This window comes from Carica papaya, chromosome 5, assembly GCF_054855325.1.
Source record: "Carica papaya isolate Zhongbai chromosome 5, ASM5485532v1, whole genome shotgun sequence".
Taxonomy (NCBI): Eukaryota; Viridiplantae; Streptophyta; class Magnoliopsida; order Brassicales; family Caricaceae; genus Carica; species Carica papaya.
Window position 1 is genome coordinate 16,680,770 of NC_142313.1, and position 12,206 is coordinate 16,692,975.

Here is a 12,206-nt window from a genome sequence, read left to right on the forward strand (position 1 = left end):
CCAAACTGTGACCTCTTAAACTCATGAGGTTGTGAGCTCCATCTTGAGTTGTGATGGGTGTCGAATCCATCAAAAATAAATTCCTAATTTACAATTAAAATACTATTATAGTAGTGGTAAGAAGGGTTAAATCCACAGGGAATTAGAAACCAATATTCTCCTCGACAACGCATAAAAAGCAAACAAAGGAGGGTTTGTATAGATTCAACATCAATGAAAAATATAAAATAGGAAATAAACAAAGTAATATAAACCGAACTCTTGACTGCAAGTTAGAAACTATATCAATTATAAGAATGATTCCTAGTCGACAAAATAGCTATCAGTAATGTAGTTGATCATAGATGCAAGGATTTATTTTACCCAAAATATGGCAAATAAATTATAGTTGTCAGAAATGTTCTGACAATCAATCCTTCATTATTCTTAAACCAATCAAGAAATGTTTGTTAGTTGGTTCTTCACTGCCAAACAGTCTTGGGAACCTCCATAAGATTTAACTTGTTAATAGCCTTGACAACTAGAAAGACCTTATTCAAGTTGTCAGATTCATTCGAATGAACCAGTCAACTAGATGACTTACCTCCTCAGTGTGGCACTAATCGCTACTACATGCTAGAACTACTCAAATAATTACGAATTTAAGGGGTTCAACTAGCTACTTACAGTTTCTCTTCTCTTATGATAGGCCATGTTCAAATAGATTCAAACCAATAAATATATATAGATGCAGGATGGAAATAAATATTAGATCTTAAATCAAACTCAAATTAATTCGATTAGATCTATCAATTAGGAAAAAGAAATAAACTAGCAACTCATGGTTGATTTCAATGTAAAAGAGTTTTTTTTAATGATGAAAGAGAAGGAAGAAGATGAAAAAAGAGTGTGGAATCTACCGCTAAAACTCTGTGTGTCATCGAGAAGAAGAATGATGATCAACCTACTTGTCAGCCACCATCTTTATAGAAAAGGGGCTAGGGTTTTTTTTGTTGATTAGGATCATTTTCCTTGATTTTTGGCTTATCCCAAGCGTTTAGAATATTTTCTCTTTAATTTTGGGCTCCATATCTTGGCTGGAATGATATCTTTTTTTATATTTGAAAAGCGCACAATTTAATTTAAATTTGCTACTGTGCATGAATCTTAGCCTTGCCCAAAGCTAAGTTATTTGTCTGCTATATCCAAGTCTTGCCCAAGACTTGTTTTTGGGCTGATGACGTTTTTCACGAACTCTTCCTCTTGCATTTTTATTTCTCGTTTCGTCCTTATATCATGTCTTACAACAGAACATAAAAAATAACTTGAACTAGATAGCATACCATCAAGTTTATTAACCTAAAGGTGAGTGATAATGATGTTGTTTTAAGGTACTATCAAACTCCCCCATAATTATCTTGTGTTTGCCCTAAAGCACTACAGAATATAAGCTCAAAATCTCAACCTTTCACTTTCAACCCATCTATTTCCTATCATTCCATCATAATTCACTTGTTACATCTCAATCATAAGGTTATAAAAATAACCATCGACTAGTAGTCTGCAGGATGAGTTTCAAGGTACCACACCAATGAATAACCACTTTGACTAATATCCAAATACGACATGAGAGAAAATTATAAATTTTATCACACAAAAACTTTCATTGAGAGGAATAAGCAATACCTAGTAGAACATGCACCAAACTTGTCCAAAAATAAGAATTTCATGCAATTGGTTCATGCTAAAAATAGAAAATCTATTAGTGGCTAATCTTTTTGCTTGAAATGTTGCTAATATTTTAATGCGATGACAAACATTTGAGATAAATGCACCCAGTTACTCAGTTCGTATCAATTTCAAGTATTGTGAGTGCGTTTTACGCTCCATCTCACGCTTTCATCCCAAACATGTATTTGGTAGTGAGTGCATTTTATGCTCCATCTCACCCATCACATATGAGCCAATTCTATTCATCAAAACCTTAGGTTTTTTTTGTGCTTTAGTCCTAGACATGAACCATAGATTTAGGCACACAAATCTGGACAAATTATATTAGGGTTCATATAAGTATTGACATTCACCAAAAAATGAGAGAAAATTAAATTTTTGAATAGATAATCCCCAAACAAGTCATGCTTAAAATACACAATTAAATATTAGTATACATGGTGTGAAAAGATGACAAAAAAGCTACAATTCCTAAGATATGGTGATGAGTGCAATTTAATTTTTGAAATATCCCATATGAGACGTTTAAAAATAATAGAGATAGTTATGAGAATTGCAGCAAAAATTGTTAGAGGTGTATGTATGGTGTGGTAAAAATTAGGCAAGGTCTAAATACCAAGAATGAGAAGCTAAAAAGAAAAAAAACCTAGTTACCTAAGATGCAAAATGCAAAATATATGTGATGTAGGCACGACTAAGTATGTGTGGCAGCATGTATTCACAACCTAATGCAAGTGCTAACCACTCCCCCAAACTTACTAGACATATTACTCTCAATGTGATGCAAGATAAGTAGTATGCATTGTAAAAAATAAATAAATAAATAAATAAGAAACAACAATATAACATAAAAAAAAATTAAAGAAAAAAGAGAAGGGAATGAAGACTCCCCTGGTGGTCATCGGTTGCATGGGTATACTAATGTGCACTCGATTTAGGTGAGCAGTTGCGTAAAGAAAAGAGGGGGTGGCGCTGCTGAAAGTGATGAGTAAGGTATTAGTTTGGGTTTTGGGTTTTGGGTTTTGGTTTTAAAAGGTTAAAATGGTTACTAGGTGATATAAGCCATGGGCAAGGCTTATGTGGGGAACGACACATGGTTGTGCCTCCCATGCACATGACCGTGCTTCCCTTGTAGAAATGTCATGATGATACCACACGGTCGTGCCTTGTGGGTAAGACGTGTGTAGTGGCATCAAATGATCGTGCCTCCCATACAAAAGAGGTCGATTGATAACACATGGCCTTGCTTTTTTAGCTTGACACTAGCCTTGGGCAAGGCTTCTTTGGTCATTCCAAAGTTGGCTTCCCATCACCTAAATTCCTTACTCCTGTACTCTAATCACCATAGAACTCATGTTAACTCAGAGAAAAATGCTATAAATAATTGAAATAAGTAATGTTAATAAATTTGAAAGAAAAAAAAGAATGAGAAGAATAAATGGGTTACCTCCCATTTAGAGCCCTTGTTTAACATCTTAGACTGGACATTGTTAATTTTTAAGCACTCTAATCAATATGTCTTTTTCTAGCTTGCTTAGTTTGTTAGAACTTATCACTAGAAAGGTCTCCTATCCTCCCAAAAACACATATTTCAAACATTTAAGTGGTAGTTTTGGCTCCAGTTTTGGTAGCTGCAAAATAGAAGGTAGAAGTTTTTGTCAAAATTTGGAAGGTCAACACACGATGCATTGCTTTTTTGAGGTTTAAGTGCCTCCAATTTGAACACCATATTTTATGAATTCTCTTCAACAACAAGATCCTCTTCTAAAATTTTTAAGCTATCCATATAAAAATCATTAGAAAGCACACCGTTCAGCTTATCATAATGGTTTGAATCAAAATATTTTTTACTTAGAGGATCTACAATATCAACACCATATACACAAGACACATCATTAGGATAATTCATGTCATTATAAACATTAAATTTTATAATCTCCATCAAATTCCATAGTGAGTGTATTATCCTACACATCTATCTTCATTTTGGTCGTACTAAGGAAACATCTTCCTAGCAAAATATCATAGAGATTACATGATTTATCATCTTCTATATTTAATAAATAAAAATTAACATGAAAAATGAGATTATCAACTTTGACAAGCACATCCTCTAGAACTCCTTTTAGGATAAACAACTGATCTATTAGCTAGTTGAATTATAACACTCGCTTCTTTTAATGGACTAGCATTCAATTTTGAATAAATAAACAATGGTATAACTTTTATTGATGCTCCTAAATCATACATGGCTTTCTTTAAGCCTAAAGTGCCTATTTTTCAAGAAATAGCGAACATACCTTGGTTCTTGCATTTGGAGGGTAGTTTCCTTTAAATTTTAACTGAAACATTTTCTCTCACACTTATCGTTTCATTGCAGTTTAACTTTTTCTTATTGGTGCATAACTCCTTTAAAAACTTGACATATCGAGGTACTTGTTTAATTACATTAAGTGAAGGAATGTTTACCTTATCTGTAACACCCCAAAATCTTTGCGCTTAATTGTTGTGTAAAACCTCTAATTATTCTAGTCCTAAGGCAATTAAACTATTTAAATTTATGTTTTAGTCTTTGAATGAAATTGGATTTAAAAGATAATTTTTATATTTTTTGAAGTAACGTATTTGTTTATTTATTTTATTTTACTAATTTTAAACATTTTGGGAAAAATGGAGGAGGTAAACGACAGAAAAATCCCGCATAAATGGCCACGGGAAAATTTTCCCTGTCTACGAGGGGTGCATGGCATACAATTTGTGCAAGTCACATCGGGCAGATAGGCACGTGACTCCTCGCACCCTTTAAGTGCGCCAATGTGTACGGCAGGCTTGGGCAGCATGCGTTTCCCTCGAGCAGCATGTGCCACCCCTTGGGAGGTGTATGCCGCCGTTCAAATGGTGTGTCGCCGTTGTTCAGGTGGCGTGTCGCTGCCCTTTGGGCAGCGTGCCTTTAGTGTTTGCACCACCGTCGCATCATCGTCATCACCTTAGCCATCCATTAGTCGTATCTGTCAGTCATCGCGTCATGTCAGTTCAATTTTTCCCCTATCTCTCTCCTCATAAGATTTTGCCACTTGGAAAAAATCCAATGGTCCCCATTTTTTATAAATAAGAACCCTTTTTCCACCATTTCTTTATCACTCCAACTTCATTCTTCCATCACTAAAGAATATTTATAAACAAATATGATTTGTTAGGCTTTTTATCTATGAGGGGTTCTATTTCTCTCCCATCTAGTCTAGAAAGACATGAGAGGACTGCTCCATGTGGATGACGGTGTACCCTCTGATGAGAGTGGTGAGCGATATGATTGTAGAGGTCACCTTTAGTGATGTACGATCATGATTATAGTTTACATATAGGACCACTATGGTTGACACGATCGTGGTCATAGAGTCGGGAATTCGTATTGCCCTCTGTAGATGGAAGTCAGAATGACTTCACGCGAAAAATAAAATGAGACAAAACCATAAAATGATTTATTTGACTTTCTCTATTTAATTGCGTCATGGTTGATATGATTATGACATGATTTGAAATGATTGATTTGATATTGATGTTTTTCTTTAAATAAAGCAAATTGTTTTCATAATTACTGAAATGGACCTCTGACACGATTCTTGATGGTAATAAGGTACCCTTTTCAAGTTTAACTACTTTTAAAATCTTAGTGATGTTATTTAGATACTGTTTTTCTTATGAGTATGTGGAATTCACCCCCTTTCCATCCCCCCAGATGAGGACGGTAGTGAGTAACCGATCGTTAACCTATCTATTGAGGCTTTGAGGATCACATGGATCTGTGAACCGTTACAAGTGCATGTTTTATTTCGAACTCTGATGAGTCCAACTTTTATAGAGGGTTGTGTTTAATTTTATTTCTCCTCAGTATTATAAGATTTGGAACTCTATTATTATTTTGTAAGAATTGTAATATTTTATTTTGTTGCATATAATTATCTTAAATGTACTCATATTTGTTTTTGTATCTAGCACCCTTATGTTTTAATTAGTATTTGGGATGTCATATTATCCTTGCAGAGTGTGGGTTTTTTTTATGTCTTGCCATCAACTACAACTTTTGGTTCTGTGATTTTCTGTAAGCCTTGTCCAAGGCTAGAAGTTTCCATTAGTTCCTTACCACTTCTCAATGTGATAACACTTATATTTTTCCTTAGATTTAACTCGGTTGGAGATTGTAATTTTCCTTGGGATTCTAGCCTACTCATAGATACTGGTAATTGGCTCATGTAGGTCTCTAAATTTTGATTGCTTGTTCTTGTCTCTTGTTGAAATTGTTGGGTGCTAGTAACAAGTGATTTAACAATTTCTTCAAGAGACCATACCTTATTTTTGAGGTGCTGGTTGTTATTGTGGAGGTGGTCTTGTCTGATATTGTTGGAAATTTTATTGCCTTGCTCCATAGCTAAAGTTAGGATGATCCCTCCATCCCGAGTTGTAAGTGTTGGAAAATTGGTCATATCTCCTTTGTGTTTGACCGAGAAATTCTCCTATGGCATAGACATACTGTTGGTCATCTTCTTAAAGTGTCGAACGCATGTCTGTAGGATGTCAAGATTGCACATAAATTCCACAAACTCTAACTTGTTGTGTATTACTTGCAACCATATTTTGCACTGAAGTAGTTAGTTGTGAAATTTGAGATTCAAGAGAAATGATACTTACCTCATTCACCCTTTTTAGGGTGTTTCACATGTTCTTAAACTACTGCATAATGGCAGCCGTGATCACTATCAATTCTCTAATTTCTCGAGGTGTTTTATTCACTATAGCACCACTATTTGCTGCATCTAACATTCTTCTTTCTGTGGCCAATAGTCCTACATAAAGATAGTGAATGAAGGAATGTTATGAGATATCATGTTGTAAGCAATTTGCGCACAACCGCTTGAATCTTTCCCAATAATCATGAAGACTTTCTGAATCTCTTTGCTTGATCCCACATATCTCCCCCTTTATCCCTGCAGCTCTAGAAGCAGGGAAGAAACGATCTAGAAAGGCTTTTACTATCTCCGCCCAAGTCGTGATTGATTCAAGAGATAGGTAAAACAACTACTCTTTGGTCGCTTCATCCAAGGAGAATGGGAATACCCGCAGCTTGGTTTATTCTTCAAATACACCTTGGGGTTTCATTCTGGACCATACCACATGGAATTCCTTGACATGTTTGTGTGGGTTATCATTTTTCATACCTCAAAACTTGGGTGGTAGATGGATTAAACTAGATTTTAGCTCAAAATGAACAATTAAGTCTAGGCAAGTGATGCAGCAGAGTTGTTGGTTTATGGGTGGGGTTGCCAATTTCCTTAATATGCATTCTTGTTCCATGTTTTATGTTTTGGGTGCAGCGAATGAAGTGTTGTCTTGATGTGTCTGCCTTCTTTCTCTGGTCTTTTTTCTTAGACTTTTAACAGTCTTCTCAATCTCCAGATTATAAAGAAGTTGTCCTCCACGATTGGTCCTGGACATAAAAAAGGAAAAGTAATTAGTTAATCCCGACAATGGCACCAAAATTTGATGGGTGTCGAATCCACCAAAAATAGATTTCTAATTAACGATTAAAATAATATTGTACTAGTAGTAAGAAGGGTCGAATCCATAGTAAATTGGAAACTAATTTTCTTCATTGACCAACGAATAAAATGCAAACAAAGAGAGAGTTTTCATAGATTTAACATCAATGCAAAATATGAAATAGGAAATAAGCAAAGTAATATAAACTGAACTCTTAACTGAAAGATAAAAACAAAATCAATTATAAGAAGGATTCTTAGTCGAAGAAATAGCTAGCTCTAATAACATAGTCGATCATAGATGTAAGGATTCGTTTTACCAAAAATATAACAAATAAGTTATAGTTGTCAGAAATGTTCCAACAACCAATCCTTCCTTATTCTTAAACAAACTAAGAAAAGTTTGTTAGTTGGTTCATTGCTGCCAAACAGTCCTAGGAACATCCACAAGACTTAATTTGTCAATCGCCTTGAGAGCTAGAAAGACTTGATTCAAGTTGTCAAATTTATTTGCATGAACCAATTAACTAGATGACTTACCTCCTCAGTGTGGCACTGATCGCTACTACGTGCCAGAATCACTCAAATAATTACATATTTGAGAAGTTCAGCTAGTTGCTTGTGGTTTCTGTTCTTGTATGACGAATCATGTTCAAACGGATTCAAAACAACAAATATGTATGGGTACAGGATGTAAATAAATACTAGATCTAAAATAAAACTTGCGTTAATTCGATTGGATTTCACAAATATATTGTTGGAGTTTACTTGACTATCAATTAGAAAAAAGAAATAAACTAGCTACTCATGGTGGATTTCAATACAAAAGAGTTTTCTTAAATGATCAAAGAGAAGGAAGAAAAAGAAAAAAGAGTGTGGAATTTGTCGCTGAAGCTTTGTGCAGTGTTGAGAAGAAGAATTATGATCAACTTGCTTAACAGACGCCATCTTTATAGAGAGGAGGCTAAGGTTTTTTTCTTTTTATTAGGATCCTTTTTTTTTAATTTTTGGCTTATCCTAAGCTTTCCATAATATTTTTCTTTTGATTTTTGGCCCAGATCTTGGCTGGAATTATATCTTTTTTTATATTTAAAAATGCATATTTTATTTAAATTTGCTGCTGTACGCGACTCTTAGCCTTGCCCAAAGCTAAGTTGTCAATCTGCTAAACCAAAACCTTACCCAAGGCTTGTTTATGGGCTGATGACTCTTTTCATGAACTCTTCCTCTTCTCATGTAGTTTTTTCTCATTTCATTCTTATATCATGTCCTGTAATAAAATATAGAAAATAGCTCGGATTAGATATCATACTATCAAGTTTAACAACCCTAAAATGGGTGGTAATGATGTCATTTTTTAGCACTATCAAGTTATGCCTTGCTCTCCCTTAATATGGTCAAGACCTTTTAAGGTCACATAGTGTAACAGTCAGCTATGTGCTACCGTATACGTTTGTCTAATAAAATCTTTTAGTCATATGATTTGTTCACTAGTAAGTACATTTTCTAATTTAAATAAAGAAAAATTAAAATGGATTAATAATTTAATTACAATTTTTCAGAAGTGAAAAAAAACTAACCTATAAAATTTTAATAAAAGAAATATTCTCAATGATGGCGCTTTGAAAGAAATTATAATTCTATTTCCTAAATTGTTACTATTTTAAATGAATTGAACAATAATTAAATAAAGTATTCATTTATACATGTGAACTGAACTAAAGTTTTATAGATGTGGGTATGAATAAATAAACGTATGTATAAATTCATTTAGTTTTTATAGATGTAGGTATGTATAAGTAAACATATGTATTATAAATCAATAAATATATATGTATAAATATATAAACATAGGAATAAATATATAGCTGTGTATATGTGTATATATATATAATTATATATGTATAATATAAATATAAACCAAACACCCACTAACACCACAATTGTGGCTATAACTGAGCCGCATGGTAGGCTGTTGTGAGGACCGGCCAGGTGTCAAGAAAAAATCGGCTTTCCAAGCCAACCTTGGTCGGCCATCGAAAGCACCAACACTGTGATGTCGTACATGCGGTTGGATGGTCGGATGATGGGCTACATTTAGCTAAAAGCTTCCTTCTCTTCACAACTTCATCTTCATCTTCTTCAAACCCAAAACTCCAGTTAACTAAGTGAGTGAGAGGGGAGGTTGAGAGTAGAAAATAGTAGAGAGAGAGAGAGAGAGAGAGAGAGTGATGCACCAGAATAGAGTATACGTTCTGTGTGCGTAACAGAGGGGGGAAATTTCTTCTTCTTGTCGAGGTCAGTTGTTTCTTCTTCTTCTGAATTGTTTTGCCTTTAATGTGTTATGATTACTTGTACACAAAAATCCAGCTCTCAAATTGTAGCAGTAAGCATCTGTTCATCATCTAATTCCATTTCTGTTTCATGTTTCCTTCTTAAACTTTGTAGATAATCACTAAGATAATGTGCTAGGAGTGTTAGAATTTTATTTCCAAAAGTAAAACAACTTTTAAACTCAAAACCTAACTTAACAATCATCCCTATGCTCTGCAAGCACAGCTACTGTGAGTTGCAGAGAAGAATTCTTGAATTTCCAATGTTTTCTTCGTGCAATTTAGCTTCTGTCTCCTACATTTAACGAGTAAAATGGGTATAAATCTTGTTGATGCATGATATGAGATTTTTAGATACATTTGATGATTAAACTGCTTGAATAAATTTGGTGATGCTGCATGTGTTAAGCTAATGTGTGTGTGTCTCATGAAATGTGATTTTTACAAATTAAGATGATATTTTTTATGCATGGATGAATAGAGTGAATGGATGTTGGTGATTGATGCTTAGAAAATAAAGAAAGGAGAAAAATATTTTCAAGGAATTGAACCGAATGGTTCTGCTGGAAGCATACGGCGCCAAGGTGCAGCTGCTGCTGCGTGTGTGCTGTCCTGCAACTTGCAGGCATGCGTGGAACGTCTGGGCACCAGAACAGTTTAGAAATGCTGCTCAGGCACGGGCTGAGTAACAAAAGAAAAAGGAAATTTGTAAAATTTGGAATTATGGAAATTATTTGAGATAAAATGGGTCAATTAGTAAAGATGAATTGTTTAAATTAAAATGGAAAGATAAAAACTAAATCACTTAATAAATAATTAAAATCTCTTAGTAATATTTGGATTTAAATATAAAATTAAGAAAATTCACAAGTTATAAGATAAACTAAAATATTGAGAAGAATTAAGATTTTAATTTTCTAGAATTATAATAAAATATATGAATTTAGGAAAAGATAGTGAAGTTTAAGAATTTAACCAAATAAAATGAAAGTAAAAAATTTAAATAAACACAGAATCTAGTTTAAATCTAATTCACCATATTTGCTTCAAGGGATATTTGGTTTGCTTATTTGTTCAAGAGTCACAATGTTATGGGTGCTGGTTTTTGGTTCCTTAATGGGACATGTAGTTTAGTTGTCCCTACGGATTCTGTGTGATTTGATATTCATGTTTTGAGGCTAAAGGGCATGAATGATGACAACATGGAGAGACGTGAGAGAATTATATTTGTATGTTTGTAAGCATTTGCGCACCCACCCATGACTAGTTGATTTCCCATTTACCCTATTTGGAAATAAGTATAAGTGGTTGCGCTCCTAGTTTTGCAATCAATGTAATTTAAATTAAGATAATAACTGATCATTAAAATTATGTCAGAAAATGAGTTTGGTCTTGGGTGTGTGAGTTGTGTAAACCCATTTAGTACAGTATTGAGCATCCTCGTAACAATTTGTAGGAGATGAACATTTGAGTTGGATATGAATATTGGTTATGGGATTTGACCATGGCATTTGATTAGATCTGTTAAGTAAATTGAGAACTCCTGTTTTTCAAGTTTTCATCAATGAAGATTTTGAAATATATCTGTGTTGCATTATTTCATTCTATCTTACTGAGTATTAGAACTCACCTAAATTCAACCCCTCCCTCATCTGCAGATTTAGAGGAAAACACTAGAGAGCCCTATTTAGATTCCTTTTGGGAAGTGTAGTTTGGAGCATACTTCGTATTTTATTTTAGACTTAAGGCTAGTATTTTGTAACTAATTTATCTCTTATTTTTTAATTTGAAATGTAGATAGCCTATTGGGCCTCAGTATACAGTCTTTTATAAACTTTGTATGGGATGTGTAGTTCCGCTGCAATGTAAATACTTATATTATGTCTGCTCTATCACACATTGGTGCCCCTATTTAGCATCAGGACATCACACGTAGCCATGATTTTCTTTGTGGCCATGAACTCTTAAGCTTATGCAGCCATGATCCCTCATGTGGTCATTAGCTTTTATGTTTCTTTGAGCATCCATGTGGCCTATGATGATTTGTGCCACTTTGATCTTTATCAACGCGTTCTAAATCTTGTGTAGAACTCATTGAAACCTTATATAGTTTAAAGTGGTCCTTGAGATTGGTTAAATATTTTAGTAAATTATTCTTAACAAAGTGATTCCCAAGAGGAAAAGTAGATAACATATTATTCATAAAGATCAATATATATGATATTTTAGTTGTTGAGAGAAGAGATTTTTTCAATCACATAAGGTTATGTGCTAAAAATTTTTGTGATGTATTAAGATATGTGATCCTTAGAATTACATCAAGCTATATGATGAAAATTCTCTTATCATGTCAAGACATATGATGTGTTGAGAAATGTAATCATTTAAACCACATCCCATAATATGTTGGAAGTGTGATTCCGCGAATCACGTAAGACATTCTAATCACTCATATTACATATGATGCGCTTAATAAATAGAAGCTGAAATGACATTTTTTTAAAAATAATGATAGTTTGGAATATGGATCATATGAAAAGATGTTAAGTTTTTGAATTCTTACTTTTAAGAATCTTGTTTGAGTTGGTGAATAATGAATTTTGATTTCTTTTTAAGATTCTTGAGGCAC

The 12,206-nt window shown here is 33.7% G+C and overlaps 1 long non-coding RNA gene across 1 annotated transcript; it reads left to right on the forward strand.

The window, feature by feature from the left end:
• The first annotated feature begins 9,180 nt into the window (after positions 1 to 9,180).
• Positions 9,181 to 11,458, forward strand: LOC148253792 (uncharacterized). Its single transcript, XR_015819345.1, has 2 exons — positions 9,181 to 9,542; positions 10,059 to 11,458. It is a non-coding gene; the product is annotated as an uncharacterized LOC148253792 (long non-coding RNA).
• Positions 11,459 to 12,206: the final 748 nt, after the last annotated feature.